Consider the following 28,000-nt stretch of genomic DNA (forward strand, 5'->3'; position numbering starts at 1 on the left):
CACATCCTCCCACATTCTTTAAATCATCTCTAGATTACTTGTAATTCCTAATACAATCCACAAGCTATGTAAATCGTTGTCACGCTGTATTGTTTAGGGGGTAATGACAAGGATGTTCAGTGCAGACATAACCATCCTTTTTGTTAGTACTTTTATTCCACAGTTGGTTGAATCCAAGGATACAGAACCCGTGGATATGGAGGGCTGATGGTACACACACACACACACCCCCACAGACACACACACAGACACACACACAGACAGACAGACACACACACACACAGACACACACAGACGCACACACACACAGACAGACACACACACAGACACACACAGACGCACACACAGGAATGAATGCAGATATGTACACACTCACACATGCACAAGCACCCTAAACACACATAGTGCATACCACCCCACCCACATAGACCCGGGAACATGGGGACCCCCACGGACCCACACACACCACGGCAGGCTTGCACACTGACCCCCACATGCACACACTCAAGGTGCATGCGCGTACCTGAGCCCACATCCGCACTCCTCCCAGGCCCCTGTTCCTGACAAGTTCATGTTGTCCCTCAGGCATCTTCCTTCGTGTTCTCTGGGGGAGAGACTGACTGTGGGAATCAGCCTTGGTTGCAAAGGGAAGCTGAGAGAAGAGAGCAGCGCAGGGCACGGACATGCCAGCCCAGTTACTGGAGATATCTGCCGCTGGAGACGGGTTCAGAGCCTAGTTTAATATCCCGAGTGAGTATTTCCTCCTAGTCTCCCAACTGCAACTCACCTCCAGGCAGGCCACCCTGATGCCCATCGCCCCCATGAGTAGCAGGTAGCTTGGTGAGGCAGCCTCCCTGCAAGGGAAGGGCAGGTGTCATGGCTTTGGCTCAGAAGCAGGCACAGGTGGGGAGGAAGGGCTGGCCGTCCCGGTGCATATGGCAGAGGCAGAGGGTGGACCAGAGGACTCATGGGCTGGACCTGGCCTTGAGTGGCTCACAGGTTTCGTGGGTGGCCCCAGGGGCATGCCGTGGTGCCCTGGACTCTCTCAGCAGGAGCTGCTTGTCCCAGGGCTTTGTAGAGCGTCTGAGGGGCCTGGCACTGTGGGCTCGTGGCCAAGAATCATGTGTGCTCTGCTATTCCCACACCCATCTGCCTGACCCCAGCCCGTTGAGGGCTCCTGGAGGCCAGGCTGGGGCCCTTTCCTTGTCCCCAGCTTGCGCTGGGGCACTTACCACCCCCTTGCAGATGTTGGAGGGGTGGGCCGGCTGGCTGCAGAGTGCCACCACTGCCTTGCAGCCGCTGTCGGGCACTGGCGGCTCTCACCTCCCACGACAGCAGGTACGTGCTGCGCTGCCAGTCGCTGAGCTATTGCATCCGTAGCACTTGAACTGCAGGGGGAGGCAGAGGCTGGAGGTGAGAAGCCTGTATGGGGTTCCAGGGCCGACGACACAGGATTCAAATACTCACCCAACCCCTCTTTGCTCTCCCTGCGATTTCTGCCTTCCCTGTTTGAGCAGAGAGCTGGTCGCTGGGGGCCAGCACTGCCCGCAGGACACCTATCTGCTACCTGCAGCCACCCAGGTCCTTTAGGGAGATTATGCTGGGTGTCCTGGGGGCAGGGTAGGTCTGTGAGGTGGGCAAGATGGAGGGGGGGGTCCCCAGAGAGGGGGGCTGTGTACTGCTGCCTGACAGAACACAGGCTGGTGACAAGCCACAAGGGGCAAGGAGGCCCTGGTCATCCAGGAGGCAGGACACGGGGACAGGGACCAGCCTTGCCAGGGGTTCCCAGGTGAAACCTCAGAGCCCCAGACATGCAGGGACACAAAGGGTGTCCCAGAGTCCACGGTGTGGGCAGGTCAGTGTTGGCCAGAGGGGCCGGTGTGAGTGCTGAGTGAGGCCCGGGGTGGTCGGCACCACTCCAGGGCAGGAAAGTGCCAGCCAGGGTGGAAAGCAATTCAAAGGCAGCGGACTCAGGCCACTTCCTGCCCTTCTGAGTCAGGGCCCTGAGACTCCAAGTCCCTACACAGGCCACAGAACACAGCGGCCGGGAGGCTGTCTCTGGTGTGGGAATGGGGCTGGGTGGGCGGAGCCGTATTAGTTCATTAGTTCAGCTACCAGCGTTTTGCTAGGTTCGCCATGTGCCTGGAGTGAACAAACATGAGTCAGGCACCAGTCCTGCCCTGAAGTAGTGTAGCATTTACTGTAGTTTAGTAGAAGACAATGGAAGCTTGTGTGTGAACCCCAGAGAAGGAAGGGGTGAATCCTCTGTCCAGGGCTGGGAAACGTCCACAGGGATGGACGGGGCTGCTGGGCGTCCTGGCCGAACATAACGGCAGCAGACAGGGCAGGGACTGGCGCAGTGAGGGCAGGGAGTCACGCGGCCTCGCACATCCCTGTGTCTCTGTCTGTGTGTGCTGGTGCCGCACGACTGCTGGGCCACTTGCTTGTAAAATGGGGCCAACAAAAGGACCTGCACCCTGGGCCGTCGTGCGGACTGAAAGAGGTGATTCATGGAAAGCAATTACAAGAGAGCCTGGCGCAGCACCCGCAGTTAATGAGAGACACTTTTGTGATCATCGTCGTGTGAATGCAGGTGCTTGTGCCCGTGTCATTTACATCCATGGGGTGCTGCTGGGGGGCCCGACGCTAGCCCTGGCTCTGCAGCCACTGCTTTCTGGGGTTTCGGTCTCCTGCCTGAGATGCAGGTTGGGGTTCTAACTGTTCCCAGCCTGTGTGAGGGCCTGCGTTCGCGTGCACCGGTGCCCTGCAGGTCTTGGTTGGTGACACGGCCTCTGCTCTTAGCGGCACCTTTCCTCGTGCCACTCCCACCCCCTCCACCTAAGCAAACCCTGCCCCTGCCCCACGGAGCCCTCCCCACCTCCCCTGCTCCCTATTCTGGGGGTGCCCCAGCCTCGCACTGTCTGCACGTTGCCTGCTGTGTGTCTGGCTTTCTGAGCGAGCCCGCGGGCGGGATTCTGTCCTATTCTTGTCTCCCCCAGGTCCTCACAGGCGCGGCCCAGTGACTGCACACTTAGTCTTGCACAGGGCTGACCAGCGGTGTGTGCTGCCCCATCCCAGTCCAGGGCTAAGTCTGTGGGGTACACGTGTGCCTGTGGGTGTGCACCTGTGTATACACGTGTGCCCTAGGCCACTATTTCAGAAAAGAGACCCCTCTGCCAACTGGGAGCTGAGCCTGAGTCTCGGGGAGATGGGGTGAGGGCTTCCGCACTGAGCCATGATGCCCCTGGATCTTGGAGCTCATGATGTCTATGTCCTCCACTTGCCTGACGTTCCCTGGGCCAAGACCAAGGCCCCAGGCCCAGGGGGTGAGGGTGGGGAGTGGGGTGGCAGAGAGAGGGGGACCAGAGCAGGTGGGTAGAGCAGACTTGGATTTTCTGACACAAACCCATCAGGATCTGGAACAGTGGCGTCCAGGAGAACTTTCTGCGATGGAGGCAGCGTCCTGCATCTGTGCTGCCCAGCTCGGCGTTCACTCACCATCTGGGGCTCCTGAGCGCCTGAAATGTGGTTGGTGTGAGCAAGGAACTGGATTTTGTTTAATTTAACTGTAAATAGCCACATGTGGGCGGTGGCTGCCGTATTGGACAGCACAGCTCTGAGGTCCACTGCCCGCCCCCTATGTCTGGCAGGATGGTGGGCCTCGCTGGAGGGATCTGCCGCATCTTTTCTTGGAAAGGAGACCACCTTTCTGTCCCTCAGCATCCTGCCTGCTGGCTCACAACTGGAGAGTTCTGTTGGTGGCTTAGCTGAAATACCCCCGTCGGGTAGCGCTCCCTCTTATGGGGCTTCAGCTCCCCGCTCCCCAGGGAAGAAGGAAGGCAGCCTCACAGACAGAAGAAACCCGGAGAGAGGCTTCCTGGCCCAGATCCTGGCAGGAGATGGAGTTCTCCTGGTACTGCCAGCTTCCTGCCCACCAGGACCCAGAACGGGAAGACAGCAGGGGTGGGTTTGGAGGAGGGAGTCAAGGAGAGGGAGGGAGAGGAACCAGGCTTCAGCAGGCACTTCTCACGGTGGTAGGGACTTTACAGGTGTGACCGAATTTAATGCTCACATACCCTAAAGAGGCTTCATTTTAGGGATGTGGCAGCCGAGGCTCAGAGAGGGTAAGTAACTTGCCCAGGGCCACACAGACAGGAAAGAAGAGAGTCAGGATTTGAACCTGTGTCTGCTTGGCCTTCAAGGCCATAGGGCATGGTGTACCTCCTGCTGCAGCCGGTCTACTGAGGCGGGGATCTGTGTGGCTCTAGCCTGCCCGTAGTTCTTGGTCAGAGTCTGGCTCAAGTGCTGCTTCTGTTCATCACTCAGCTGAGGAGTGATAAGATGGCATCAGCGGGACCACCCCACCCTTGCCTACCACCCAGGCCTGCTGCCAGGCCTCCCCAGCTAACTCTAGAGCACTGTGGCCTGTGGATGGTGTGATGACTATCAGTGGGAAACAGGGTAGAAGATGGCCATAAAGAGGAGGTTACAGAAGCTGGGCCGTGATTCAGGGCGCAGGTGCACTGGGCAGAGCTGAGGGAGGCTGGGAGGCTCAGGTAAAGGGTGGCAGCCAGAGGTGGTGGGAGGCGGAGGTGAGGCTAGACACCAGAAACTGAAATGTCTGTTGATCTTAATTTTGATTAAGAGGTGATATTCAAAATACTTACAATTGTTACCCTGTGAGCACCATTCCAGCATGGCTTAAACAGCCAGCAGGGTTGTGTTGTCTCTACCAGCTGAACGTTACCCTGGTCATGGCCTCAAACTCTCGATTCAGAGGGCAGCAGGGTGGGAGCAGATGGGACTGGTCACTGCATCCCTGTTCAATCCAGGCAGGTAAGACTCGATCCTGTCTTCAGGGTCTTCCATGTGATCCTGGCCCAGGCCTTTCTTCTTGGATGCCTCTGACAGTTGGATTCATCCTCTAGACCATCCTTGAAAGGGGAGAGGGATGACCTAAGCTCCCACGGGAAGCCCCCCTCCCCAACTCCCATGCAGAAGACCTCAGCATCAGTGGAGTCAGGGAATTGCTGAAGCCAGGGCCAGCAGCTGGGATCCAGATGTGTGGAAGATTGCCAGGGTGGAAAGCGGGACCACCCCTGTGCCTGCCGCAGCTTCCCCCATCACCACGCACCCCCCTTATCCCCGCGCATGGCTTCATCGGTACATGGACAGAGAATGGAGGAGGAGGAAGCGTCCACTCACCCTCTGGTAACACACATGGGCCGGGACTCCCGCCACCAGCTCAACCAGATAATAAGCGACAGGCAGAAATACTAGGAGCAAGGAGAGAAGAGGGTCACCACCAGGGATCAGGACACGCCTATAACCGATGTTTCCCCAACGTGGTGGGGGTGGTAGAGATAGCTGCTAGGGACCCCCATCACCTGTGCCATCTTCCTTCTCTCGCCAGCAGCTCTGGACATCCCAGCCTTGCTGGCTGCTGGCAGCGAGTTCCCTACTCATCCCTTTGCTCATTGGACTGGCAGCAATTCAGTAATCCACCCACCCATCCAATATGTATAAATACCTGCTGTATGCCAGGTGCCAAGTAGCGTAAGACAACTATTGTCCTCAAAGTTATTAATGGTGGGGAGGACATTTGAGTGATTACAATCAATGTAATTGCTATCAATGTAACTATGGGTTAAGCCCTAGAAATGATGGGAGGCTCCTGGCGGGGAGGGGAGTCAGAGAAGGCTTCCTGGAGGCGGTGACACCTGAGGGGCATCTCTAAGGACAAGCAGGCATTAGCCAAGCGAAGAAGGAGGGAAGTGCATTCCAGGCAGAGGGGAGCACACGTACAAAGCCTGGAGCCTGAGGAAAGCATGGGGCACTTGTGTTCAGGGAGCAGAGTGCGCCCACATGGCTGGAGTGCAGGGCTGGGCAGCAGCAACCAAGGCTCAGGAAAAAGCAAAGGCAGAAATCAGAAAGGTGATTCGTGTGTCCTCTTCTAGCCCCGATGCCCGTTCCCTGTCCTGCGTGGCCCCACAGGGGTTCTCAGTTCCTCTCACCGCTGCCTGGCTGCCTCTAGGCTTGGGGTTGCCCTTCTTGCTTTATGGCCCCACTGCAGCCACTGCCTGGCTTCCTGGCCATGCGCACACGCGGGGAAGGTGTGACCCTCCTCATTCCCAGCTGGCTTTCCACCTCAGGGAGGCTCGTGCTCCACCCTGACCCTGGTGTGTTCTTGCAGCAGCCAACAGGTCTGAAACGCATGTCAGGCCCACTTGGGCTGGAGGGGGCAGGGAGAGGGGGATGAAGCCAGATAAGTTCAGGCAACCGAGGAGCACTGGGCAGGAACAAGGGAAGAGAAGGGAGGAGAGAAGACGGGGGAGGACTGTTGATGGAAATTGGCCCTGCCCTGGGGGAGTTCAGCCGCACTCATGAGCACCTCTCCCCGAGCTGCCCCTGGGCACTGCCCACCCCTCTGGCCACAGCAGGGCAGCTGCCCGTAGTCACTGGGATGGCTGGGTTCTAGGGAAGGCCCAGGCTATGGGTGACACCTGACGCTCTAGGGTTCACCCAGCAGGGAAAGGAGGGTGGGCTGGAGGGAGACAGTTGGGGGTGGGGGGCTCCTTAGGATGGACTGGGGCTGTGGCCAGTTTCAGAGGCAAGACCAATGCAGGGGCCCATGGGGCTTATCCAGTCACCTCCTGCACCATTTGGCAAGGAGCCTGGTATGAGCAGGGCTTAAGGGACACAAGGAGAGGGGACATTTCTTCATACAGGGAAAGAGCCTCAGCCCAAGAATAAGGCTTTTAAATGAAGCGAGTTACTCGCCCCCTGCTTCAAGTTTACTGCGCCGTATTTGTTGTCTCCCAGCGTTGGAGCTGGCCAACAATGGGGATAGTGGGGGAGTTTCCCGTCTCTGAATAACGGTGTCAGGCCTGCCCCCATCACTTGAGGGCCTGAGACAAAGCCTATGAAGCAGGTCCCTACCTCACTCCTTTTCTACCCCAGGCTCTATGCTGCACCAGGAAAGGCCTCCTGTCCGCCCTCCCCCAGGGGGAGATGCCCCTTAGCCGAGCCCATGGAGAGGGCTGGGTGTGGTGCTGTGTGGGTACAGGTGAGAGGGGCACGTCCCAGGGGTCCCGTCAGCTCCAGGACACCTGTGCAGATGCTGCATGCATAGGCTGAATGGACAGAGGATTCCAAGCTCCTGGGTTCCTGGGAGGAGGTCTGGAAGTGGGGGAAGGGAGCCGCAGGTTCCACAAAGGGACATCTCTCAGCCCCACAGACTTTCCACTCCATGGGGAGAGGTGTGGAGGAAGGAGGGCTGAGTGCGGCCCAGGCAAAGGCCCCGCTTGCCTGGGTCTGTGGGTGGTATTGAGTGGTATCCCCAGGAAGCTGAGGCAGGAGGCTGACGAGGGTTTGTGGATGGTTCCTCTGCTGGGGGAGCCCCTGAAAAGTAGGGCCTGAATGCCAAGGGAGGCTGGCAGAGATGCCCATGAACTGGCCTTGGGTCCAGTCTCCACCATCTGCTGACTCCAGTCGGGTGGCTGCTAGTGCCTTGGTGTAAATTAGAAAAATGTGCTCCAATGAGAAAAAATGTGGCTCAGCAAGAGTCGAGTGGCCCGCATTTCAGCCTTCTCTGGTCCCCTTGCATAGGACGCAACGTTTAGGGCCATCCACGGTGGCCCTGACTGTGGGCTGTGCCTCCCTGTCCTCATCAGCAGATGGGGAAGATGACAGTACTGCCGGTTCTGTCCACCCCAAGTGGATGGGGGCACCCAACAGGGAAGTGGTGGGAGGGACAGGCTTCAGTGGTCTGCCCTGCCTCCTGACTTCCCTGAACTTGAGGTCCCATAGCATGAGGTGTGTGGTCCTTGTCACCCAGTGGCAGGTGCGGTTGGTGCAGCCCAGCACTCACCCTCCTGGGAGCCGCCTGGCCCATCAGACAGAGTGTGGCTGCTTCCACCCGCACCCAGGGGCTCTCCCAGACCCCCGCACTGCTGGGCCCCACAGCTCCTCTCTGACATGGGTGCCTTTCCCGCTGGCTCCAAATTGCCCTCCCCTCCCACTGTGGTGCACAGGCCGACTCCCTGCTGCCGCCCAGAACCTAGAGGGAGTGAGGTGCTGCAGCGTCTGTAACTGAACGGGAAGACCCAGGCCGCTGGCAGCAGGGAGGGCTGCATCCTGGCATCTCACCACCTTCCTTCTATTACCACCATGGGCTGGGAGTCAGGCCCAGAAGATAGTCCTGAAGAGGTGGCAGCGTCACGCTGCTCCCCTGGGAGTCCCTGCCCTGGTTGCTATTCAAGACAGGGTGGGGAACAGGGAGGATGGGAAGGGAGAGACAACCTCACTGCTTAAGTTTAATGGCAGGCTGTTAGCACCCGCCAGTGCTGCGAAGTCCGGTCAGAGGCATCACACAGGCTACCGACCTGCTGGAGGGGTGAGGAGGAGGGGGCCGAGTGCTAGGCAGGGGTGAGGGGTGTGGGGATAGCCTCCCGAGTAAGGGGCTCCAGCATGTAAGGACACCTGGGAGGGGAGCGAGGGGCCGGCCTGGGGCTTCAAGGGACTGAGGCTGGGTGGCCCCAGCTGCTGGCTCTAGGCAGCAGCTTCCGCAGCGGGAGGGCTGCAGGTGTGTGACTCACCTGGGTGGGGGAGGCCCTGAGTCACGGCTCCTGGTGTGACAGCCCCAGGAAGCAGGCCAAGAGCCCTGCCCATCTGGATCCTGCACTGAGGCTGGCTAGAACTCCCGGGCAGTGGGCCGGGCTGTTGGGCCTTTAGCTGTGTGACAGCACAGATGCCAACAAATCCACCTTTGCCCCGCTACCCTGCATTTACCCAGCGTTTCCTGGCTCCCTCCGTGCATCGGAATCATCTCAGGGCTCCCGCGGCACAGGTTGGCTGTCTGCAAAGTGGAGAAACATCCCTCGTGTTGCTTTATGGAGCTCCTTTCATGCAGGCCAGGCATCTAGCCTTCAGCCCTTTGCTCTCCCCGTCCCCAACTGCCTGGAATGCCGGTGCCTCCTTGTCCTTCAATACCCAGCTCAGCTCAGTCATGGCTCCACTAAGCCATGCCAGGTAGCAGCGATGGCTACTCCCTGCCCTCCAATGCCTGCAGCATGTCATCTGCTGTCTCCTGACACCAGCACTTTCTGCTTTGCCCCTTCTCTCCTCAGCTAGGCGGGGCTCCGCCTCCGTGTCCCTCCCCATGCCTACTGCATGATTCCTGGGTGTAGGTCTCCACTGGATGAACGGCACAACTTCCCCCACTGCCCTGTATCAGTTGCTTTTGTTTCAGGTGTTACCACTGTCCCCCCAGAATGACTGTGAGCTTCTGGGCATGGGGACCAGCGTACTCCTCCACGGTGCCTGGTGTGGCACTCAATGTAGAGGCATGCTTGGTGAACATCCCCTGATTAAGGTGTGGGTATGCGCTGTCTTACAAAGCACACCTGGGAGGCAGCAGGAACCCGTGGGAGCGTGCCAGCCCCACACTGAGGGCAGTAGTTTCATCTTTTTCTGGTACTTCCGAGAGTACCATAGAACAATTACCTTAGTTAAATTTATACCAGTGCTTCTCAACCTGGCTGGATTTGGCCCTCAGGGGACATTTGGCAATGTCTGGAGACTTTTGCTGTTGTCATTAGCTGGGGAAGGAGTATTACCAGTGGGTAGAGACCAGGGATGCTGCTGAGCGCCCTACAGTGCACGGGGCAGTCTCCCGCAGCAAAGAATTATCAGGCCCCAAATGTCGGTAGTGCCGAGGTTGAGAAACCCTGGGCCACACATTGACAGCTGACGCTGGGACTTGATTTGTTTATGTGCCCCTGTATACTACAGGAGGCACAAATGGAAGATCCGAGGAGCCAGGAACGGAACACGGACAGAAGCATGCACGGCCTTGTGCGCTGTGCCTGCCTGGGAGGGCAGCTCTGTGGCAGGAGGCTGCTCACCTGGACACAGGAAGGATCAGGGAAGCCCGTACTGCTCCAGCTCACATCCTCACGGGACCTGGAGGCTGGAGAGGGAATTCCAGGAGTCCAGGTACATCCTGTCTGGTCCCAAGATCTCTGAAGGGTTCCCTGGGGATAGTCTGTTTCCTGAAGCAGCTGTGGAGTCCTCCAGCTTCCTTCGTGAGCTAGGGAGGGGGGTGCTGCCGTGATTCTGTAAGAGCTTGACTCTAGGAAGCACGAAGAAGGCTCCAGAGACAGCTTTTGCCTTGATTAAGTTTGATTTGATGTGTTTTTGAATTATTAAACAAAAGTCAGTAAGAAATTCTCAGGTGCCCTGTAATCTGGAGGAGTTCTATTTCCACACGGTTAGTATCACTGGACCCCATGCTGTCCTGCTTCTCCCAGCTCACCAGACCAAGGAGGGTCCATGCTGCACCAGCAGAGCCCCGCATTCTCTTCAGCACCCCCACCCCCCCAGAACTGCTGGCCAGTGGCTTAGGAGGCAACACCCCAACTCAGGGTGTGCTGGTCTTGCTTCTCAAGCCTAGTAGGAGAAGAGCAGAGGGGCACGCAGTGTTTTCAGGGCGGGAGCAGCAGAAAGCATCCCTTTTCTTTCTCCAAAAGAAAAAAAAAGCACCCTTCCTTGGCAGAGTCAGTGCCTTGCTCATGTGAGCAGCCCAGGAGCACCAAGCAGAGCCTGGCACACGGTGGTGCTCCATGACAGTGACAGTCAACATGTATGAGTGCTCCCAGGTGCCGGCCCCCTTGCAAGCACTTTGCGTGTCTCTCCCATCCACCCTCAGAGATGAGTACTAGCATTACTCATCACATTGCCACGTGGGCACGAGCATCAGCCTCGTTTTCTAGATGAGCACACGTGCGTGGAGACACTAAGTAGCTTGCCTGAGGTCACCCAGCAAATACGTGGCTGGGTGAGGCATGGAACCCAGGAATTCCGGCTGCAGAGCCTGTGCTCGCACCTGCTACGTGCTACTTTCCCCACTGAACAACGGATGCGCGGATGGATGGATGAGCACTGGGCTCATTTAGTGGGGATTTGGCACGTTAGGGCTGGTGTGGTTCGGGTGGACACAGGGGTGTTAGGTGCTCCCCCAAGGGACAGGGTGTCAGGAGGGGTGAGGGATGAGAGGGTGAAGATGGAGAAAAAAAAGGGAAGCCCAGGGAAGCTTTCCCCAGGCACACGAGCATCCCTCACTGCCCTGCGCTCAGCCTCTTGCCAACTGTCCAGGGCACCAGCCTTCTGTGGTCCCCTTGCATAGGACACAAACTTTAGGGCCATCCATTGTGGCCCTGTGGGCTGAGCTTCTGTATCCTCGCCAGCAGATGGGGTAAGTAAGTCAGTGATGCTCCAGGCAGTACCCCCTTGGGCAGGCTGCCCTGCTCCTTGCCAGCAGTGGTGGAGCATCTCCTGCCTGCTCCTCCACCCCCGTGGCTTGTCCTGGGTTCAGGGCCACGGGCTGTAATGTGGGTCTCTGCCCCCTCCACCCTTCCCTTTACTCAGCCCAGCCTACTCTGATCTCAGAAGCTAGTCACTGTCTCTACAGCCTGTGAAGCATTCCCTGTGTGTACACAGATCATCACACAGCAAAGCCTCCAGCCTCCCTGCCTTTGCTCTCTGGCTGTTCCTCCTGCCTGGAATTCCCTGCCCTGGCCCCATCTGTGTTCCGTTTATTGGCTGCTCAGCCACCAATATTCAGCTCAGGCATGGCCTCCATAAAGCCTTGGGCCAGAAGCTTCTGACCCGTGAGCTCACTGCTGGCATCCTTGTTTCCGAGCCTCCTTCTGGCTCCAGGCCTCTCTGCTTGTCTTGCTCCCTGGGCTGTGTACACTTGGATCCCTGCTTGCCCTCCTGGCTCTCACCTGTGCCTTTTTGTGCCTTTGTGGACCCTGTGCACCGGGGTGTGAACTGAACCTGCCCAAAGAACTCCAGTCCGACCCCCCAGCTCCACTCTGGTTTTTGTGACCGGTCTGCCCCCTGCAGACTCAGGGCTGCCCATCCTTCTAGAAGCAACCATCTAATGGCCTGGTCTGATGGAAACGGGTAATGAGAATCCCAAAGAAAGCTCCTCTAGCATCTGCCTTCCATAAGAACGATTCAATTTCAGGCTCAAAACATAGAGGGAACCAGTGTTTTAGGCACAGAATGGGACCCAAACGTTAATTCCCACCCCCTTCCTCATACCATAGTGGGGTTTTTTCCATTAACTCTTTAACAGAACAGCTTAAACTAGAAGCAGAGTTGGATACTTTCTAAAACTATAGATCCAAAGTGAAGCTGGAACAGCATAGCATTTTCTGAATCAAACCAATACTTTCTTTAATGAGACGCTTTGCAGGAAATATGCAGAAATATTTCTCATTGTGACATTGAGACGAGTAACTAGAAATGGAATCTTTGGAGGGACTTATACCACATGGGGGCAAACTGAGCCCCAGATAAGAGTTTCTGGGGCAGATGCTCTGGTGCATAAGAGACAGGGCAACTGAGCTTCAGCTGGTGCCATCCTTGAGGTAAGTTTGAAGAACTTTGTAAAACTGGAATTTCAGAATTTCTCCATTGGACTGATTCTGCCACAAAGAGGGAGCTTCGTGGAAGCATTCATTCCTCTTTTGTCTCTCCAACCATCCTGTATGATTAGAGAGACACAGGGTTTGCAAAATTTCCTGCAAGTGATAGCCTGATGGTGGAGGCTTGGTGTCCAGGCAGGTCGTGACGAGGTGGAGGGACTAGCCTATTCCCAGAACAGCCTCGCATCAGCACAACACGAGGATCAAGACGTCGCCAAGTTAAGGTGGAGGGAGAAGAGCCCAGCCTGAGGCTCCCAGCCGGCTGTGTTTGAGAGGATCACAGAAGCAGGTGGAGGGAGGGCCAGGGAGCCCAGAACGACCGGCCAAACAGGAAAAGACGAAGCCAGCTGTTTAAACGGCAATGACCTCAGGGCGAATTATTTTCTGGCAATTAACCATGGACTGGAGGCAGCTCAGAGGTGCAGCTGCCTGGCCTGTTTGTGCAAACCAGAGGATGTGAATTTGGAAGCCTCAAGCCATTCCTGTAACAAGATGTCATTGTCGGAAGGCTGAAGGTGACCTCTACCCGTCCTGGCCCCAGCCCAGGGCTCACAGCCTGGGCTATCCAGCCGCAGCTATGGCGGAGGTTGGGACTCAGCCATTCCACTGGGAGCAGCTCTACAGTGAGGACAAGAGGATGAGCTCTGGCCAGTTTCTGATACTAACATACATTCCTGACCCGGGGGGCTGGGAGCAGAGAAGAGGACCAGGGCTGGGGTAAGGAGAGCTGTAGATGAGATGGAGTGAGGGTTAAGTTGGAAGAGGCAGGGAGGGAGCAAACTGGATGCTGGGGAAGCAGGAGGTATTCTACAAGCACATCAAGGAAATGCAGCTGAGCAGTTGCACTTGCTCACACCTGTAAGCCCAGCAACTTGGAGCTGAGGCAGGAGAACTGCTTGAGTCCAGGAGTTCGAGACCAGCCTGGACAATATAGCAAGACCTGTTTCTCAAAAAATAAAATAGGAAAAAAAGAGAAAATGTGGCTGAGGCCATCCAAAGCGCCAGCCCAAATGTTGGGGTCTAAGAGGAACGTGTGTGTGTGTGTGTGTGTGGTGGGGGGTGGGCCCGGAAGGAGAACAGAATTCCAGAACTACACGCCCAAGACAGGTGTCCACTGAGCTTCAAGCTGGGACTATGAAGAACTTAGTTGGAATGGGCTGAGTCAGGGCAGCACCCAGAGAGGGCAGCAGGGCCTGGCCAGCAGGCTGGGGGGATGGGGGCCAGGTGCCCCATGGGGAGACACAGAGCAGGGGACTCAGAGGATGCTCAGTGGATTCAGGTATAGGGAGATGACCAATTGCCACTTCTTCCCAGCCCCCGCTGGAAAGCACTAGACATTCCCGTGGCTGTCTTCTCACAGGCTTTGGACAGAGATGGTGCAGCCTGCAGATACCTGTGCACACAGGTGGACAGAAGGGACTGTGCAGGTGGTGAAGGTGGGATAAGAGCAGTGGCAAGGGCCCCAGGGCAGGACTAGTGGTGTGTCCCTAGCAATGGTAATTCGTTCTAGGACAAAAGTGGCTACGGGGGGTAGGGAAGGCTGCCAAGAACAAGAGTGAGGAGATACCAAGAACAGGACAGCCTAAAGGTTAGGAAAAGTCCTGAGGCCCAGAGAGGTCAGAGCCTCTGACCAAATCCAAACACAAATTCAAACCACCTGCACGGTCCTTTACCTTTTAATGCAGGCACCTGGTGTTCCTCGCTAGAATCCAAGCCTAGAACTGGGCCACAGTCCCGTGCTTCCTCTCCCCTTCTCACCCTGCGTTTTGCCCAGCAGAGCAGGAAAGCTGAGAATGTGCTGGAAATGCTTGTTGAGGCCGACGTGTCAGGCAGCCCATCAGTGCAGGATGGAGCCTCGGTTGCAGAGAACTGCAGGGAGGTGGCGTGGAAGCTCATTGGCTGTGAGAACTGCTCCGCTGCGACAGTGCTGCTGGAGGTGGCGGTGAACAGGTACACCCACTGCAGCCTGGAGAGGTGGATGTTGACGCAGAGTCTATGAGTCTCTTGTGCAGCCAGCTCAAGGCTGGCTCTTCAGGATGTCCTGCTTCCCAAAGAGCCTTCAGGCTTCAGAGGTCATCTTCTCCATTCCCCTGGCTCTACCACACAAGCCACCCTGGATGGGGAGAGGTTCATGCCAGAGAGGGGTCGGGATTCTCCAAGCCCTGGCTGCAGGAGAATTTTTGGAGCATGGGGGCTGTCATCTGACCAAAGATGAAAATACCACCTAACAGACGAGGCAAGGCCCACCGTGGGGCTGGGTGGCTGGTGGAGCAACAGAAAGGAACATGTGGGTGAGAAATGAGGGGGCGATGCAGTCCAGTTCCCGGGTCCAGGGACCCAGGTTCCCCCGAACTTCCCACCAGTCCCAGCTTCTTTAGAGGATGTGGCCCAGCCAAGGCTGTGGGGGTCTGGGGGCAGTGGGCCCAAGAATAACTCTTACTTATGTAGGTCTCTTCTCAAAGGAGCTTGGCCATGGTGATGGTGATGAGAATGTTCACCAGAGCCACATTTTTACAATCTTTATATAATGTGGTGACTCGTTTCCTAAGACCTGAAAAGACTTCCTCCTTATCCTCACACCTCGTCCCAGATAAAATGGCAACGCCAAAGTGGCAAAGCAGAAAGCAGTGACTTACCTGAGGCCCCAGAGCAAGCTGGGCAAGCTCCATGAAAACCAGCTTTTCAGCCTGACCCCAGCTATTATCTTTGATCCTGGACCCCATTGCCCTGGCTGACCAAGCCTCGGCATATTTGATGGAAGTGTTGCAATTCTGGCTCCCCTCATTTTCAGAAATTAGTTTCTAGGACTTCTTACTTTTTAATCCATCCCCTGATAAAGACCCAGTTAAGTCTGAACCATCCATCATGATCTTCATTTGGCTTAAGATGTAAAAGTTTTCAGAGCCCACATTCAAAACTCTAAAAATATCTTCCTCTTTTGATCTAGGTGGCATCTGTCCTGGTCATCGGCCTCGGGTCCAGATGGCCTGAATTATCTGTCTCTCTCGTGCAGTCTTTGCTAAAAGAGAAGGTCTGGTGTAAATAATTTAAACCCCATTCCCTTCCCCTCTCTGCAGATTTCTGATGCCAAGCTGATCATCGTCTCAGCACCAGCAAAGACATGCTATTCCCGTCCCTGACGAGCATTTCCTTCTTGAGAAAGTGATTTTGAGGGGCTGCAGATGTACTTGGAGGAAGGTTTGGGCCGGGACAGATGACGTGCCCACGTGGGAGCTGGACGGCCCCTCTCTGGGTAGCTCCCTGGGAACTCCCATGTCCGCCTCCCACTGCCTCCTGATCCAAGGTGGATGCACTTCATTCGAGGCCTGGTCTTTCATCCTTCCCTCTCCTCTTCGGGGACCACTTTGTCTAGTGCTAGACTCATCGTGCTTCCCCCTTGGGGCTTCCTTCTGCCCTCAGCTGATTCAAGATTTCAAAAGGAAGTTGGACATGGAGAGGAAAAAAGAAATGAAACCGGGAAGGAACCGCCAAGAAGCACACAACGCGTTTATGCTGCCTTAACCACACGCTTGACTCTAAATGGGTTTAAAAATTCCTACTTGTGTTAGCCCAAGAAAGTTTCTGCAGCCGTCTTTTTGGTTTAAACAATCAAATGCTCAATAATTCTGGGGCTGGTGGGCCAGGATATGGGTTACTCAGATCTTCTGCTTCACCCCATGCTCGGTCCCTGAGCCAGTTCTGTCATTGGTTCTTTCACACCAGGGCAGGAAAAGTCAAGAAAGCAAAAGCAGATTCTAGGCCGTGGGGTTTGCTGTTTGCTAGCCCCCTGGCAGAGATGCCTGTCCTTGCAGTCCTGAACTGGTGGCCAAGTGTGCATGCATGCACGTGCAGGTGTGTGCGTGTGCAGGTGTGCATGCATGTATGTGCGCGCACACATTCATGCTTGTACATGTTTGTGTACATGCACACTTTTTTCTGCTTTCAATTTCAAGCTGTTGCCTCCCTGATGTGTCTGTTTAGTGACTTGAACCAGAAAGATCCCCGGTTCTATGTGGGATGAGAATGAACACAGGCAGGTCTCCACAGAAGTGAGTAAAGTAGAGCTGAGAAGAAGGACATTGTCTCATGCCAGCCTGTCCAATAGCCACTTTGCCCCAGCCCTGCCTCAAGCCCCAGAGAGATGACAAGGCTCTCTCTGTTTGTTGACTCCTTGAAGCTCAGAAAGGTGGGTCAAGAGGTGCCCATCAAGCGTTTAGGCAAGCACAGGACCCTGATCTTTACTAAGTCTCCACATCTCTCTTACACAGCCCTGGGCTCAGGGCTTGGTCCCCTCTGGGCAGGCCATCCAGACTAAGTGACAGTCAGATTGTGTGTGGGGAGGCTAGAGACATCCATTCTTCATGGATCAGCCTGAATGGCTGGACAGATCGTGCAAATGGATTGTGTAAGGCAGAGTGTGGAAGAGGAGGCTGTGATCAGTGGCTTGGAGAGCAGAGTGTGGTCAGGTGCTAAACCTAAGGCTTTTCTGGGAAGAGCTCTTAAGATTAGACTGTTCTCCCCAAAAGCCAATAATTCTGAGTGTCTCCATTAATGCCTAGGTAGCCCATACTCTCACCCAGCCAGTGCCCTTCAGCCTGGAACCTTTGGATGGAGGATTGGACCTTGTGACCTTCAAGTTCCCTTCCAAACCAAATATGCTCTAACCCAGGTATGCTGTTCTTTTCTTATATAATGGGAGCAAGGAGGCACTGGGATGCCCAAGGCGTCTAGGGTCTCACCATGACACCCCTGGTCTCCTGCCCTAGTGGTCTGGGCTGGGTCCTGCACAGAGCCCTCTCTTGTCATCAGCCAGATCTCCAAGAGCCACGGCTCCACACAGACCTACCCATAGATGGACGGCAGGGTGTGCCCTGCACACATTCATCCCTGCCCCGCTCAGCTTCCTGTCCCTCTGCCTTCCTTCAGCCTTGGCCCCCAGGAGAAGCAGACTCTTGGAGGCAATTCCAACAGACTGCAATTCCCAGTCCAGCTCTGGCCCTTACTTCCTGCACGTCTCAGCCTGGCCTCCTCATCTGTAAAGCAGGGGTGAATACTACCTCTTTGGATGCAGTGGAGTGTGGTGGGCCATGGTGGGTCAGAGCATGGGCTTGGAGCTAGACCACATGCCACTCACCAGCAATGTGTGTCGCACATTTGAAAACTTCACATTTTCCTGCTGCCTCCACATCCCCAGACACAGGTTGTGTGCACCTGCCTGGGTGACCCAGTGCACTATTGTCATGGGGCCGGCTGTGCCACAAGTTCCCCTGACTGTGACCTAGTAACATTCAAATGCACTGGTGGAATTCCCTCGTGTCTGTTTTTGGTGTGCTTCACTCTGATCCCCGATAAAAAAGCCTCACCCGCTCTCTGCCCCCCACCTGCTTGGTGGAGCCTGGGCCCTGGGTGCTCCTCCCATGCGACCCCTCCCAGCGGAGTGTGCAGTGACTCTGTGGGGCCTGTGAGTCTAGGAACATCTGTTGTCCTGTGCCTCTCCTGTGCCCCCTCTTGCGGCTGCCCCCGATTGGCCATTGCCTAAAACAATCACACACACAGTGTGGTTCTGGACAAATCACTTCCCTCCCCCTGCCCTCTGTTTCCTCCCCTGTCAATGCACATAGTAAGAATAAGCTGCTCTTTGGGGCACAGAGAGGACCGAGTTGACATGCGTGAGTGTTGAGAATGGTGCTTGGCAGAGAGTTCAGATTATCGGGACTTTGCAGGTTGCTATAGTAAGGACAGAGGTAGGTGGCTCTCGGTGAACAGTGGCCATTTGTGTTCTAATCAGGCCCCAGGAGGAATGCAGGGGGCTGTTTCCCCGTGCTGCAGGGACTACTGGCCTTTAAGGGCTCCTCAGAACCAAGGGTCTGGGTCAGAAGAAAGGTTCCAGGTGAGGGCTTCTGCCTTCCCTCTTGTGCTGTCCAGAGGTGAGTCCTGTCCTCCCTCAACAAGATGACCTGGTGGAAGGAAGGAGGCAGCGGAGACCACGCGGCTTGGCTGCCTGCCTGTGGGCAGACCTCCAGGTGTGAGGGGCGGAAGCTTGGCCTGAAGCCTGAGGCCAAGCTGAAGGCCAAGCCTGCTGAGGGGCACGGAACCAGACAGGACACAGTGGGCTCGCCAACACTGCAGAGGAAAGGGGTTCTCTCTCTGGGCCCAACAGCACTGGTCCCGCAAGCCTCAGGCCCCCTAAGGGCTGGTCGGTGCTGCACAGAGAGTCTCCACCCCAGGCCATGGTACATGCCCGGTTCACTGTCCCACCACATGCCTCCATCCAGCTATGTTGGTCAGGTCTAGGATGTGCCACTCGGCTCTCGGGGACCTCAGCTGAGCGATCGCATTGCCCAGGATGCTGGAAATCCTCACGATAGGCCCCAGGCTGGAGGGCTGGGTGGGCGTATGGCTGGCCCCTGGCACACCAGTCCCCAGTGCTGGAAAAGAGCTCAAAGCCCATGCCCTGGGGCCTTCACCCTGCAGGCCTATCACATCCACTCTCCCAGCGCCCTGGCTGTAGGCTCTCCCTCTCTTCAAAACGGGAGGGCCATCCTAAAGGCCCGTACACAGGTGCTTCATATCCACAGCTGGAAAGTAGGTCGCTGCTGGTGAGAGGCAGCAGGGGACAGTCCACGGGCTTTCGCGGCACCCTTCCTCTGCCACTGGCTCCCTGGGTCACTGTGCAAAAACAGAGGCTGCAAAGTCTGTGGTGGAACCCGGGAAGCCGGAGAAGGAACACGGGGGCCTTTGAGGCTTCTTCCCGCTGCCCGATTCCTTTCAGGCTTGGCCTGATTTCTCTTTGAGACTTGGGCTGGTTCTGCCCCTCACACTTCCTTGCTGGTCTGGACATTTTTCGGCCTCATCTGTCCTCTTCTTCTCTTCCCACACACTAGGCTTTGACCCTTGGGAGGGGCTGTGGGGTGAAGAGAGGCCCCAGGCAGCAGGGAGCTTGCCTCTGCCAAGAGGGCATGGAAGTTAGGGAGTTGGGGTCTGCCTGAGTCCTGAGCTGGACTCCAGGCCTCTGGTCCTGCACGTTCCACCCCAGCCTCCCCTCCTGACACTCTGGGCTGCTGCGGATCTTCCCAGCTTCCCAGGCGGAAGGCTGTCAAGGAGGCTCTGGTGCCTGTAACACCAGCCATGCACCAGGCGCTCTCCAAACATTCAGATCAGTGGGATCTGATCAGGCCTCTAGATCTAACCTCCAGGTGGGCATGTTAGACAACATCACGGGGGTGTCACCAGAAAATCCAGACTGGGAGAAACGTGACAGGACAAATGACCTGGTTCTTCAGCACATACATTGCAAGAGGAGAAAAAAGGAGAGAGAGAGATTGATGGTGGAACTTAGAGGCTAAAGGAGACTTAGGAGACCAATTAACTGATTTTAACACATGGACGTAATTTAGATTCTGACCCCAATAACTTTTTTAAAAAGAACAGTTTATGGGTCAGTTGGGGAGAGCTGAAACTGCCTGCTTATTTCGTGATATTAAGGAATCAACTGTTAATAGTTTTTAGGTATGATAATGGTAATGTCACTATGTTTTCTGAAAGAGGATCCTTAAGTTTTAGAGGTACATACTGAAATATTTGTTTTTTAAATGTTTTAAAAAGTTTATTGCTCTTTCAGAAATATGCTGACATATTGACAGATGATTTGATATCTGGGATTGCTTCAAAACCATCCTGGGGTGGGGAGAGGGAGGGATGGAGGGGAGGGTGCAGGCCAGCGAATGGAGATGGACTATGAAGTGGTAACTGTTGAGCCCTGGGTGATGGGAAGATGGAGGTTCATTAAAGCACTTTTTAAAATTTTTGCACATCTTTGAAAATTGCCATGATAAAATCTGGAAGGAGCAGGAAGAGAAACAGGAAGAGAAAGGATGAAAGAGAGGGAGAGGAAGACAAGGGGAAAAAGGAGGAGGAGGAGGAAGAGAAGGCAGAGGAAAAGGGAGAAGAAGGAGAGGAAGGAGAAGGGAAGGGAGAAGGGGAAGGAGAGGAAAAGGGAGGAGGAGGAGAGGAAGGAGAAGGGAAGGGAGAAAGAGAAGGCAGAGGAAAAGGGAGAAGAAGGAGAGGAAGGAGAAGGGAAGGGAGAAGCGGAAGGAGAGGAAAAGGGAGGAGGAGGAGAGGAAGGAGAAGGGAAGGGAGAAAGAGAAGGCAGAGGAAAAGGGAGAAGAAGGAGAGGAAGGAGAAGGGAAGGGAGAAGGGGAAGGAGAGGAAAAGGGAGAAGGAGGAGAGGAAGGAGAAGGGAAGGGAGAAGCGGAAGGAGAGGAAAAGGGAGGAGGAGGAGAGGAAGGAGAAGGGAAGGGAGAAGGGGAAGGAGAGGAAAAGGGAGGAGGAGGAGAGGAAGGAGAAGGGAAGGGAGAAGCGGAAGGAGAGGAAAAGGGAGGAGGAGGAGAGGAAGGAGAAGGGAAGGGAGAAGGGGAAGGAGAGGAAAAGGGAGGAGGAGGAGAGGAAGGAGAAGGGAAGGGAGAAGGGGAAGGAGAGGAAAAGGGAGGAGGAGGAGAGGAAGGAGAAGGGAAGGGAGAAAGAGAAGGCAGAGGAAAAGGGAGAAGAAGGAGAGGAAGGAGAAGGGAAGGGAGAAGGGGAAGGAGAGGAAAAGGGAGGAGGAGGAGAGGAAGGAGAAGGGAAGGGAGAAGCGGAAGGAGAGGAAAAGGGAGGAGGAGGAGAGGAAGGAGAAGGGAAGGGAGAAAGAGAAGGCAGAGGAAAAGGGAGAAGAAGGAGAGGAAGGAGAAGGGAAGGGAGAAGGGGAAGGAGAGGAAAAGGGAGAAGGAGGAGAGGAAGGAGAAGGGAAGGGAGAAGCGGAAGGAGAGGAAAAGGGAGGAGGAGGAGAGGAAGGAGAAGGGAAGGGAGAAGCGGAAGGAGAGGAAAAGGGAGGAGGAGGAGAGGAAGGAGAAGGGAAGGGAGAAGCGGAAGGAGAGGAGGGAGAAGAAGGAAGGGGCAGAGGAGAAGGAGAGGGAGGAGGAGAGACAGATGAGAGGGAGCTGCTACTGCAGCTGCCGAGGCTGGCCTCCTGGCCTGTGTCCTAAGATCCTGGAGAACACCAGGCTGGAGAGCAGCCACCCCCTCTCTGGCTGTCCCATGGCCTCAGCCGCTTCCCACTCCAGGACTGGAGCCCTTCTTCCTTGCTGGGGACCTCACTGGGAAATAGGGTGGTAGTGCAGGGTCCCCCTCCCTGCAGAGCATGGAGAGGCAGCCCTTCTGCTCCTAGGAGATGGTGCTGTTGCCCAGGAAGCCGGTCACCATGACGAGAGTACCCGCTCAGATGAGGATGCAGGCGGAGGCAGTGAAGGTGCTGGAGGCCAGGATGCTGAGGTAGCTGCTCCTCTCCACCAGGGTCCAGATGCCCATGGCCAGGACAGCTGCCCCCCTGACCTGCAGGAGACCACCGGGTTGGAGCAGGGGGTGGTGGGGGCCTCAGGAGCTGCCATTCCTTGAGTGCCTGCTGGGTACCAGGCACTTCTCGTGCATTGTCTTATTCAATTCAGGCCTCCTAAGAGCCTGTGAGAACAGTGTGGTGGCCTAGCTTTACAGATGAGGAAACGGAGGCTGAGAGAAGTTTGCAGGCTTGTCCAAGGTCACACATGTAAGCGAGCTGCAGATTTTGCATCTGGGTCTGACTTCTGATTCTGTGCATCTTACTATGGTTCCTACTGCATATGAGGCGGGGAGAAATGACTTCAGTTTTGGGGATGACTAATATACCTGAGTCCCTTCGCCTCCCCTCCCCTCAGAGCGCTCCCTCCCTCTGTCCACGTTTCCCTGATGGATGTGGAGGTGCCATTTTGAGCACCTCCCCTTGTTCAATCCTTATATTTGCCCATTGGGGAAGCACGGCTGGGCACCTTATCCCTCCCTGTTCTACAAAGGAAGGAACTGAGGCCCATGGAGGAGAGGTAAATGGCCCGAGTTAGGGGCAGGGCCAGGACCAGGACTCAGAGCCCAGGGCCTGCTCGCTCAGTCTCGCTGCCTCCATGATGGCAGGGCCACTGTGCTGGACAAGTTGGAGCTCCCTGGGACCACAGGAGGAGGGAGGAGAGCCTTCTTTGCTGTCTGATTCCCTTTCAGTCCTGAGAGGGGGCAGGGACGGGACACTGCTGATTTGCAGGTCTGGGGGATGCCTTCTTGGAAAGAGAGTACCTGGGAAATGTAGCTGGGGTGGTGGGGCTTGACTGTTCTTTCCTGCCATGAAGCTGAGGAGCCCTTTAGTGACTGTTATCCTCAGCAGAGCATAGTGGGTGGGTGCAAGTGTCCTCAAGGTGCTGGATGCAGGCTGTTTGGAGTGTTTTCCCAGGATTTGGGTCCTCTGGGACCTCTGACCGTCTCTGTCATTTGCTCCTGGGAAGGTGGACTTCTGTCTCCCAGTCTCTCTGCCCGCCATTTAGGGACGGGTCCATTTCCTCTGATGGTCAGTGTCTGTGGGAGGGGGACCCAGCCATGAATTTTTTATGAAGTTCCCGGGTGATCCCAGCTGAGAACCATTGCGCAGAATTAACGAATGGGGTCCAGGTGTCCTGCCCTCCTCTTCCCAGTTGGTGGCGCTGTGCTGAGCCTCGCAGAACACAGCGGCTTCCCGGTCGCTCAGTCCCAGGAGGGGCCCCTTGAAGCTCCAGGTTCCCTCCCCTGGGAGGGGTTGCCTGGAGGGCTACTGAGATTTGTTCAGGACCTGAACCCCATCCTTTCCCTCTGTCTGTTTGTTAGGGTGTTTGCTTTGGCAGAAGCTTTAAGGTAGAAAGTGGGGTAATCCTGAGGAACAGAATTTTCATCTAAAGGGGCAAAAATCAGATTATGCAAGAAAGGAAAAAACCATGGCTCCCAGGGGAGTTGGAGGCTATGAGAAATGCAGCCCCGGAGAGGAGCAGTGTGGATTCGGCCGACGGAGGCCTGCTCTCTGCCAGGGCACCTGCAGGCCACACAAATGGGGCTGGGATCTTGCAAAGCTTGCAAAGTGACGCCGGATCCTGGGCCACGGGGCAGGGTCTGGAGGGACACACTTCCCTGATTCAGGTCTAGAGAACAACAAATCCACATGCATTGCTGTCCAGAAGAAATCAGGAGATGAGTCTGGGTCAACGGGGCCTGGTTATACTTAGCCAGGGGTCTGCAGGAGCCAGAGTGCTGCAAGTCCTCCGGGAAGCTCCTGCCGGGGACGTGGCCAGCTCTTTAGAAAGCAAGCTTTCCTCTGAGCAAGGGAAGGAAAACTGCTCACTGTTGGAATGGGTCACCAGAGGGTGCCACGGGAGGGCGGAAGTCAGCAGGTCTGCGTGCCAGTCCTGGCTGTGCCCTTGACTGGGTGTGTGACTGTGGACAGACAGTTGGCCTCTCAAAGCCTCAGTTTCTTCATCTGCAAATTGGGGGCACTGGATGGGAATATCTCTGAGGTCCCTTCCACATGGTTAAACTGTCCCTGTTAGTATTGGGCAACAGTGTTCTGCCAAGACACCACCAGCAAGATGCTTCTGGATCAGCGGCTCATGGCTGTCACTCAAACCACTTGGAAACTGCCCAGTTCAACAGAAAGCAGTGGAAGACTGGTGGGGCAGGGAGAGCGCTGACCCCAGTGAGCGGTTTTAACAACCATTGGCGTAGAGTTGATTCAACAGTATTTGGCTCTTTGTAGAAACTGGGTTGGTTTTCTGTGGAGTATTAACTGCATTTCTCAAAACCATAGTCTGTGGCCGATTAGCCAGCAAACCCTGCATAGGGTGAAGTCAGGCAATGAGGACGTGAGCAGACCAGTAAGGGCAGAGCAGGTCACCCATGCCGTGTAATTTTAGGAACTTCCCATTTATAGGAGAGAAACATTGCCAAAGTGTGGCCAACGTCATCATGGGGAGAAGCGTTAGCTTGAACTGCCACACATGCCTGGGGCTGGATAGAAATAAGGCAGCAGGCCTGAAGGAAAGCAGGCAGCGGCGTAACAGTTAATGTAGGATTTTTCTTTGTCCTGCTAGCTAGGGCTTCTGTGTTGAGAGCTGGGGGGAGGATGGGGTGGGGCAGGAGCCAGGACCATGGGACGCCCAGTAAAGAAGGATCCCCCGGGCAGGGGAGTTCTCTACCTTCGGTGCTGGGGTTGGGTGGGGGGAGCCCATGGCATGGGAGGCAGAAATGCACTGGCTGACAGTATAGTTCATTTGTTTGATGTTTGCTACTAGGAACCAAGCATCACGCTGGACTGAAAAGGTTTTTGGCCTGGACAGGAGTTCCCCCACTGGGAACCACACACATCATCTGTGTCTCTCCTTCCAGGTCGGTCTGGTCAATGGCACCATCACCCACCCACCCTAGACCAGACTAGACACCTCAGGGTCATTATTGACTCCTTCCTCTCCTCTCAATGACAGCCAGTTCTCCTCTGCTCTCAAACCTGTCTCCATCTCCCCACCGTCAGCTCCCAGCTCCTGCCCTACCTGCAGGCTGGCACGCTGTGCCCCAAGGCACCCCCTGCTGAGCAATCCCCACAGGCTCCAACAGCCAGAGCCCCAAGCCCAGACTCTTTTGCATGGCCTCAGGGCTCTTACGTGTCTGGCCTTAACCTATTTTTGGCTTTATCTTCTGCTACTTTCCTTCCTCCGTACCTGGGCTTTAATCACCATGAACAAAGTAGTTGCTTTTCTTGTAAACATTGTAGATACCCATTAACTATGGCAGCAATAGTAGAGTGGTAAAGAGGGTGAACTCTGGGGTGAAGTATCGGTGTCCGAGTCCAAGCCCCTCTGTTTACGGCTGTGTGGATTTGGATAGGTTACCAAACTCTGGGCCTCTGAGAGGCTCTCTCCTGTCCCTTCCCAACCTGCTCACATTGTTCTCTTTGCCGTTCCTTTTCCACTGAATTCCTGCTCACCCATGAAGCCTCATCTCCAGTGCGGCACCTGCTCTGACTGTGCTGGGCAGGTGAGCTTGTCCCTCTCGTGCACACCTGTGGCACTGCTCCCCTCACAGCAGCCCTCGGCCCAGGGGTGGGAGACTCCCCCGACTCCCCTCAGAACCCCGGGCCCAGCAAACCACCTGGCACCTGGCAGCCGCCCACATGAGCGTGGGACTCCACGAACGGGGCTTTGTAGGGGGTTTTGGAAATAGCGGCATCTGCTCCCCTCACCCGTCTGTCTGCTGAGCTTCTGAGGCAACAACGAGTATCCCCCTTCCCTGTTTTATGGCCGTTTTTATTTTTGGAGGGGCAGTCTGCAAAGCGCCAGCAGTCCCCGAGGGCAATGGACTTTCCTCCAGGTCATTAGGAAGAAGCCCCTGGAAAGGATCTTCATGCCAGACCAATGCTTGGCTATTCTCGTTCTTTCTTTCAACCCACACCCACTGTGCACTTGCTGTGAGGACGCCAGGCTCTCAGGCCATAGTGGGGTCCACACCTGTCACTGCCCCTGCCCTCATGTCGCAGGCCAGTGACTGGATGGGAAGGCCCAGCAATCACCAGGGTGATTTCCATTAGAAAGAGAGGAGAATGGGTCTAATTTCAGGGAGCGGGGCTGGCAAACACAGCCTGGGGGCTCAGGAGAGGACTGGGAGGCCATGTCTGAGCAAGGCTCGGTTGCTTGTAAAGAATGGTACCCCGTTCCCACATCAGAAGAGTCAGCTGAACCCCGGGCTGCAGTCCCAATAGTGCACTGCTGAGCCTGGCGCTCACCTGCAGGGTAGATGGCACCTCAGTGCCACACCTGAGCCTCTGAGCTCTCCAGGAGGGCATAGGCAGGCATGTATCAGGCACCACTGCTCACCCTGCTTGTGAGTGACCTTTTTCTGAGCACCAGGCAAGCATTTCTCCCCGGCTCTGTCCATGCTGCCATTGCCTTGGTTTGACTGAATCTTCAAGGACAGGCTTGTCATGCTAAGGGCCATTTTCCACTTTGAGGCATTCTTTTCTTGGTTCTCTGGTTTTAAAGAGCACTTGATAAAATAAATCAGAGCACTGCTTCCCCCTCTGTCTTCCCCATCCCATCTACCCTTATAACAAGAGCAGAATCTCATGGGACATACCGAGGGGTGGAGCTGGAAAGGAACATAAAATCACCTTCCAAACCCAGCTCAGTATCCAAGGGAAACCTTCCTTGGAGCTGTCTCTCCCCACTCCTCAGCAAACCATTCTGTCCTCTGTACCAGCTCCATGTCTTGCCCATGTTTTTGTAATTATACTCATCACTGACTATTTGTTTTATTTGCTACCTTGTGTGTCCTCTTTTAGCCTCTTGATAAAACCTTATTCATCTTGGTATCTCCAATGGAGTCCTACATGTGGGAGGGAAGAAGGAAGGAAGGAAGGGAGGAGGGAATTGAGTTCAACCCCTTTTATATTCTGGAGGGAGAAACTAAGGCCCAGAGAAAAGTGACTTTTCCACAGTCACACAACTAGCCAGGGGAAGCATGGAGTCTAGAACTCAAGAATCCTAATGCTCAGTTTAGTGTCCATTTTACCAATTGGGCTGCTGACCCACACGAAGCTGCTTGGCCCAGGAAGCAAGTTGTGCGGTGCCTGGGCTACAGCAGATCTAGAGTCCCTGAGCTGCAGAAGGGCAGCTAGGAGGGGTGACCACAGCTTCATCCTGACTTGTCTCACTCACCATGGCCCCGAGCAGACCAAATGCACATCCCTCTTGATATGGTTCGGCTGTGTTCCCACCCAAATCTCATCTTGAATTGTAGTTCCCATAATCCCCACATGCCGTGGGTGGGACCTGGTGGGAGGTAATTGAATCATGGGGGCGGGTCCCCCATGCTGTTCTCATGAGTGAGTTCTCATGAGATCTGATGGTTTTGTAAGGGGCTTTCCCCCCTTTGCTTGGCACTTCTCTCTCTCCTGCCACCTTGTTTGCTTCCCCTTCCACCATGATTGTAAGTTTCCTGAGGCCTCACCAGCCATGCTGAACCATGAGTCAGTTAAACCTCTTTCCTTTATAAATAACCCAGTCTTGTGTATTTCTTCATAGCAGCATGAGAATGGACTAATACACCCCTCAACCATGGCCCTGTCCCCCAGCAGATCCTGACAGCCAAGAGGAGTAGAGGTGCCCCGAAAGCCGTGGGGAGTCCCATGCCATTCAGCATCTCAAGAAGCGGTGCAGCAGAGAAACCAGCTACTGGGTCCCTCACCTGTTTTTCCTCAGATGGCAAGCCCAGGAAGGGGGCAGAGGCCACGTTCAGTGGGGTGATGCTGTCCGAGGTGAAGGGCTTTCTAGCTCTGGCAAAGAGGTGAGCAGAAGGCCCCACCAGGGCCTCCCTAGATCCTGAAGTGATGCTCCCAAGCCACCTCATTCCCCTGCCAGGCTTGGTCCTCCATCTTCTCTGCCACCTGTCTTGGTCCCATGCCTCCTTTAAGGGCTCCCAAGCTTCCCTGTAGGCTGAGCCCTCCTGGCGGCCTGGGAAGGAGCAAGGTCTCCGCTTCAGGAGCAGAGGCAGCCTCTCCAGTCACGGAGTGCTTCCCATTGCCTGGCAGAACTCCTGGGAGGCTGGAAAAGTTTTGATTATGAACACAGCCAAGCAGCTAATTAAAATAATAAATTAGAGAA

General features: G+C 55.5%; 1 long non-coding RNA gene across 7 annotated transcripts in view; it reads right to left on the reverse strand.

Moving 5' to 3' along the window:
* Positions 1 to 137: 137 nt before the first annotated feature.
* The window catches only part of LOC107967407 (uncharacterized), a 62,984-nt gene continuing 35,121 nt past the window's right edge, over positions 138 to 28,000 (reverse strand). The window contains exons 3-9 of one of the 7 annotated variants that reach the window (XR_008538217.2): positions 8,791 to 27,940; positions 5,206 to 5,276; positions 4,668 to 4,934; positions 3,407 to 4,326; positions 1,233 to 1,388; positions 788 to 854; positions 138 to 604 (exon numbers count right to left, since the gene is read on the reverse strand). This is a non-coding gene — a long non-coding RNA (uncharacterized LOC107967407). Of the gene's footprint in view, positions 1,389 to 3,406; positions 4,327 to 4,667; positions 4,935 to 5,205; positions 5,277 to 8,790; positions 27,941 to 28,000 lie in introns of all 7 variants that reach the window. The other 6 variants (XR_010147937.1, XR_008538215.2, XR_008538214.2 and 3 more) reach the window with 6 other exon arrangements.

This window comes from Pan troglodytes, chromosome 10 (assembly GCF_028858775.2).
Source record: "Pan troglodytes isolate AG18354 chromosome 10, NHGRI_mPanTro3-v2.0_pri, whole genome shotgun sequence".
Classification (NCBI taxonomy): Eukaryota; Metazoa; Chordata; class Mammalia; order Primates; family Hominidae; genus Pan; species Pan troglodytes.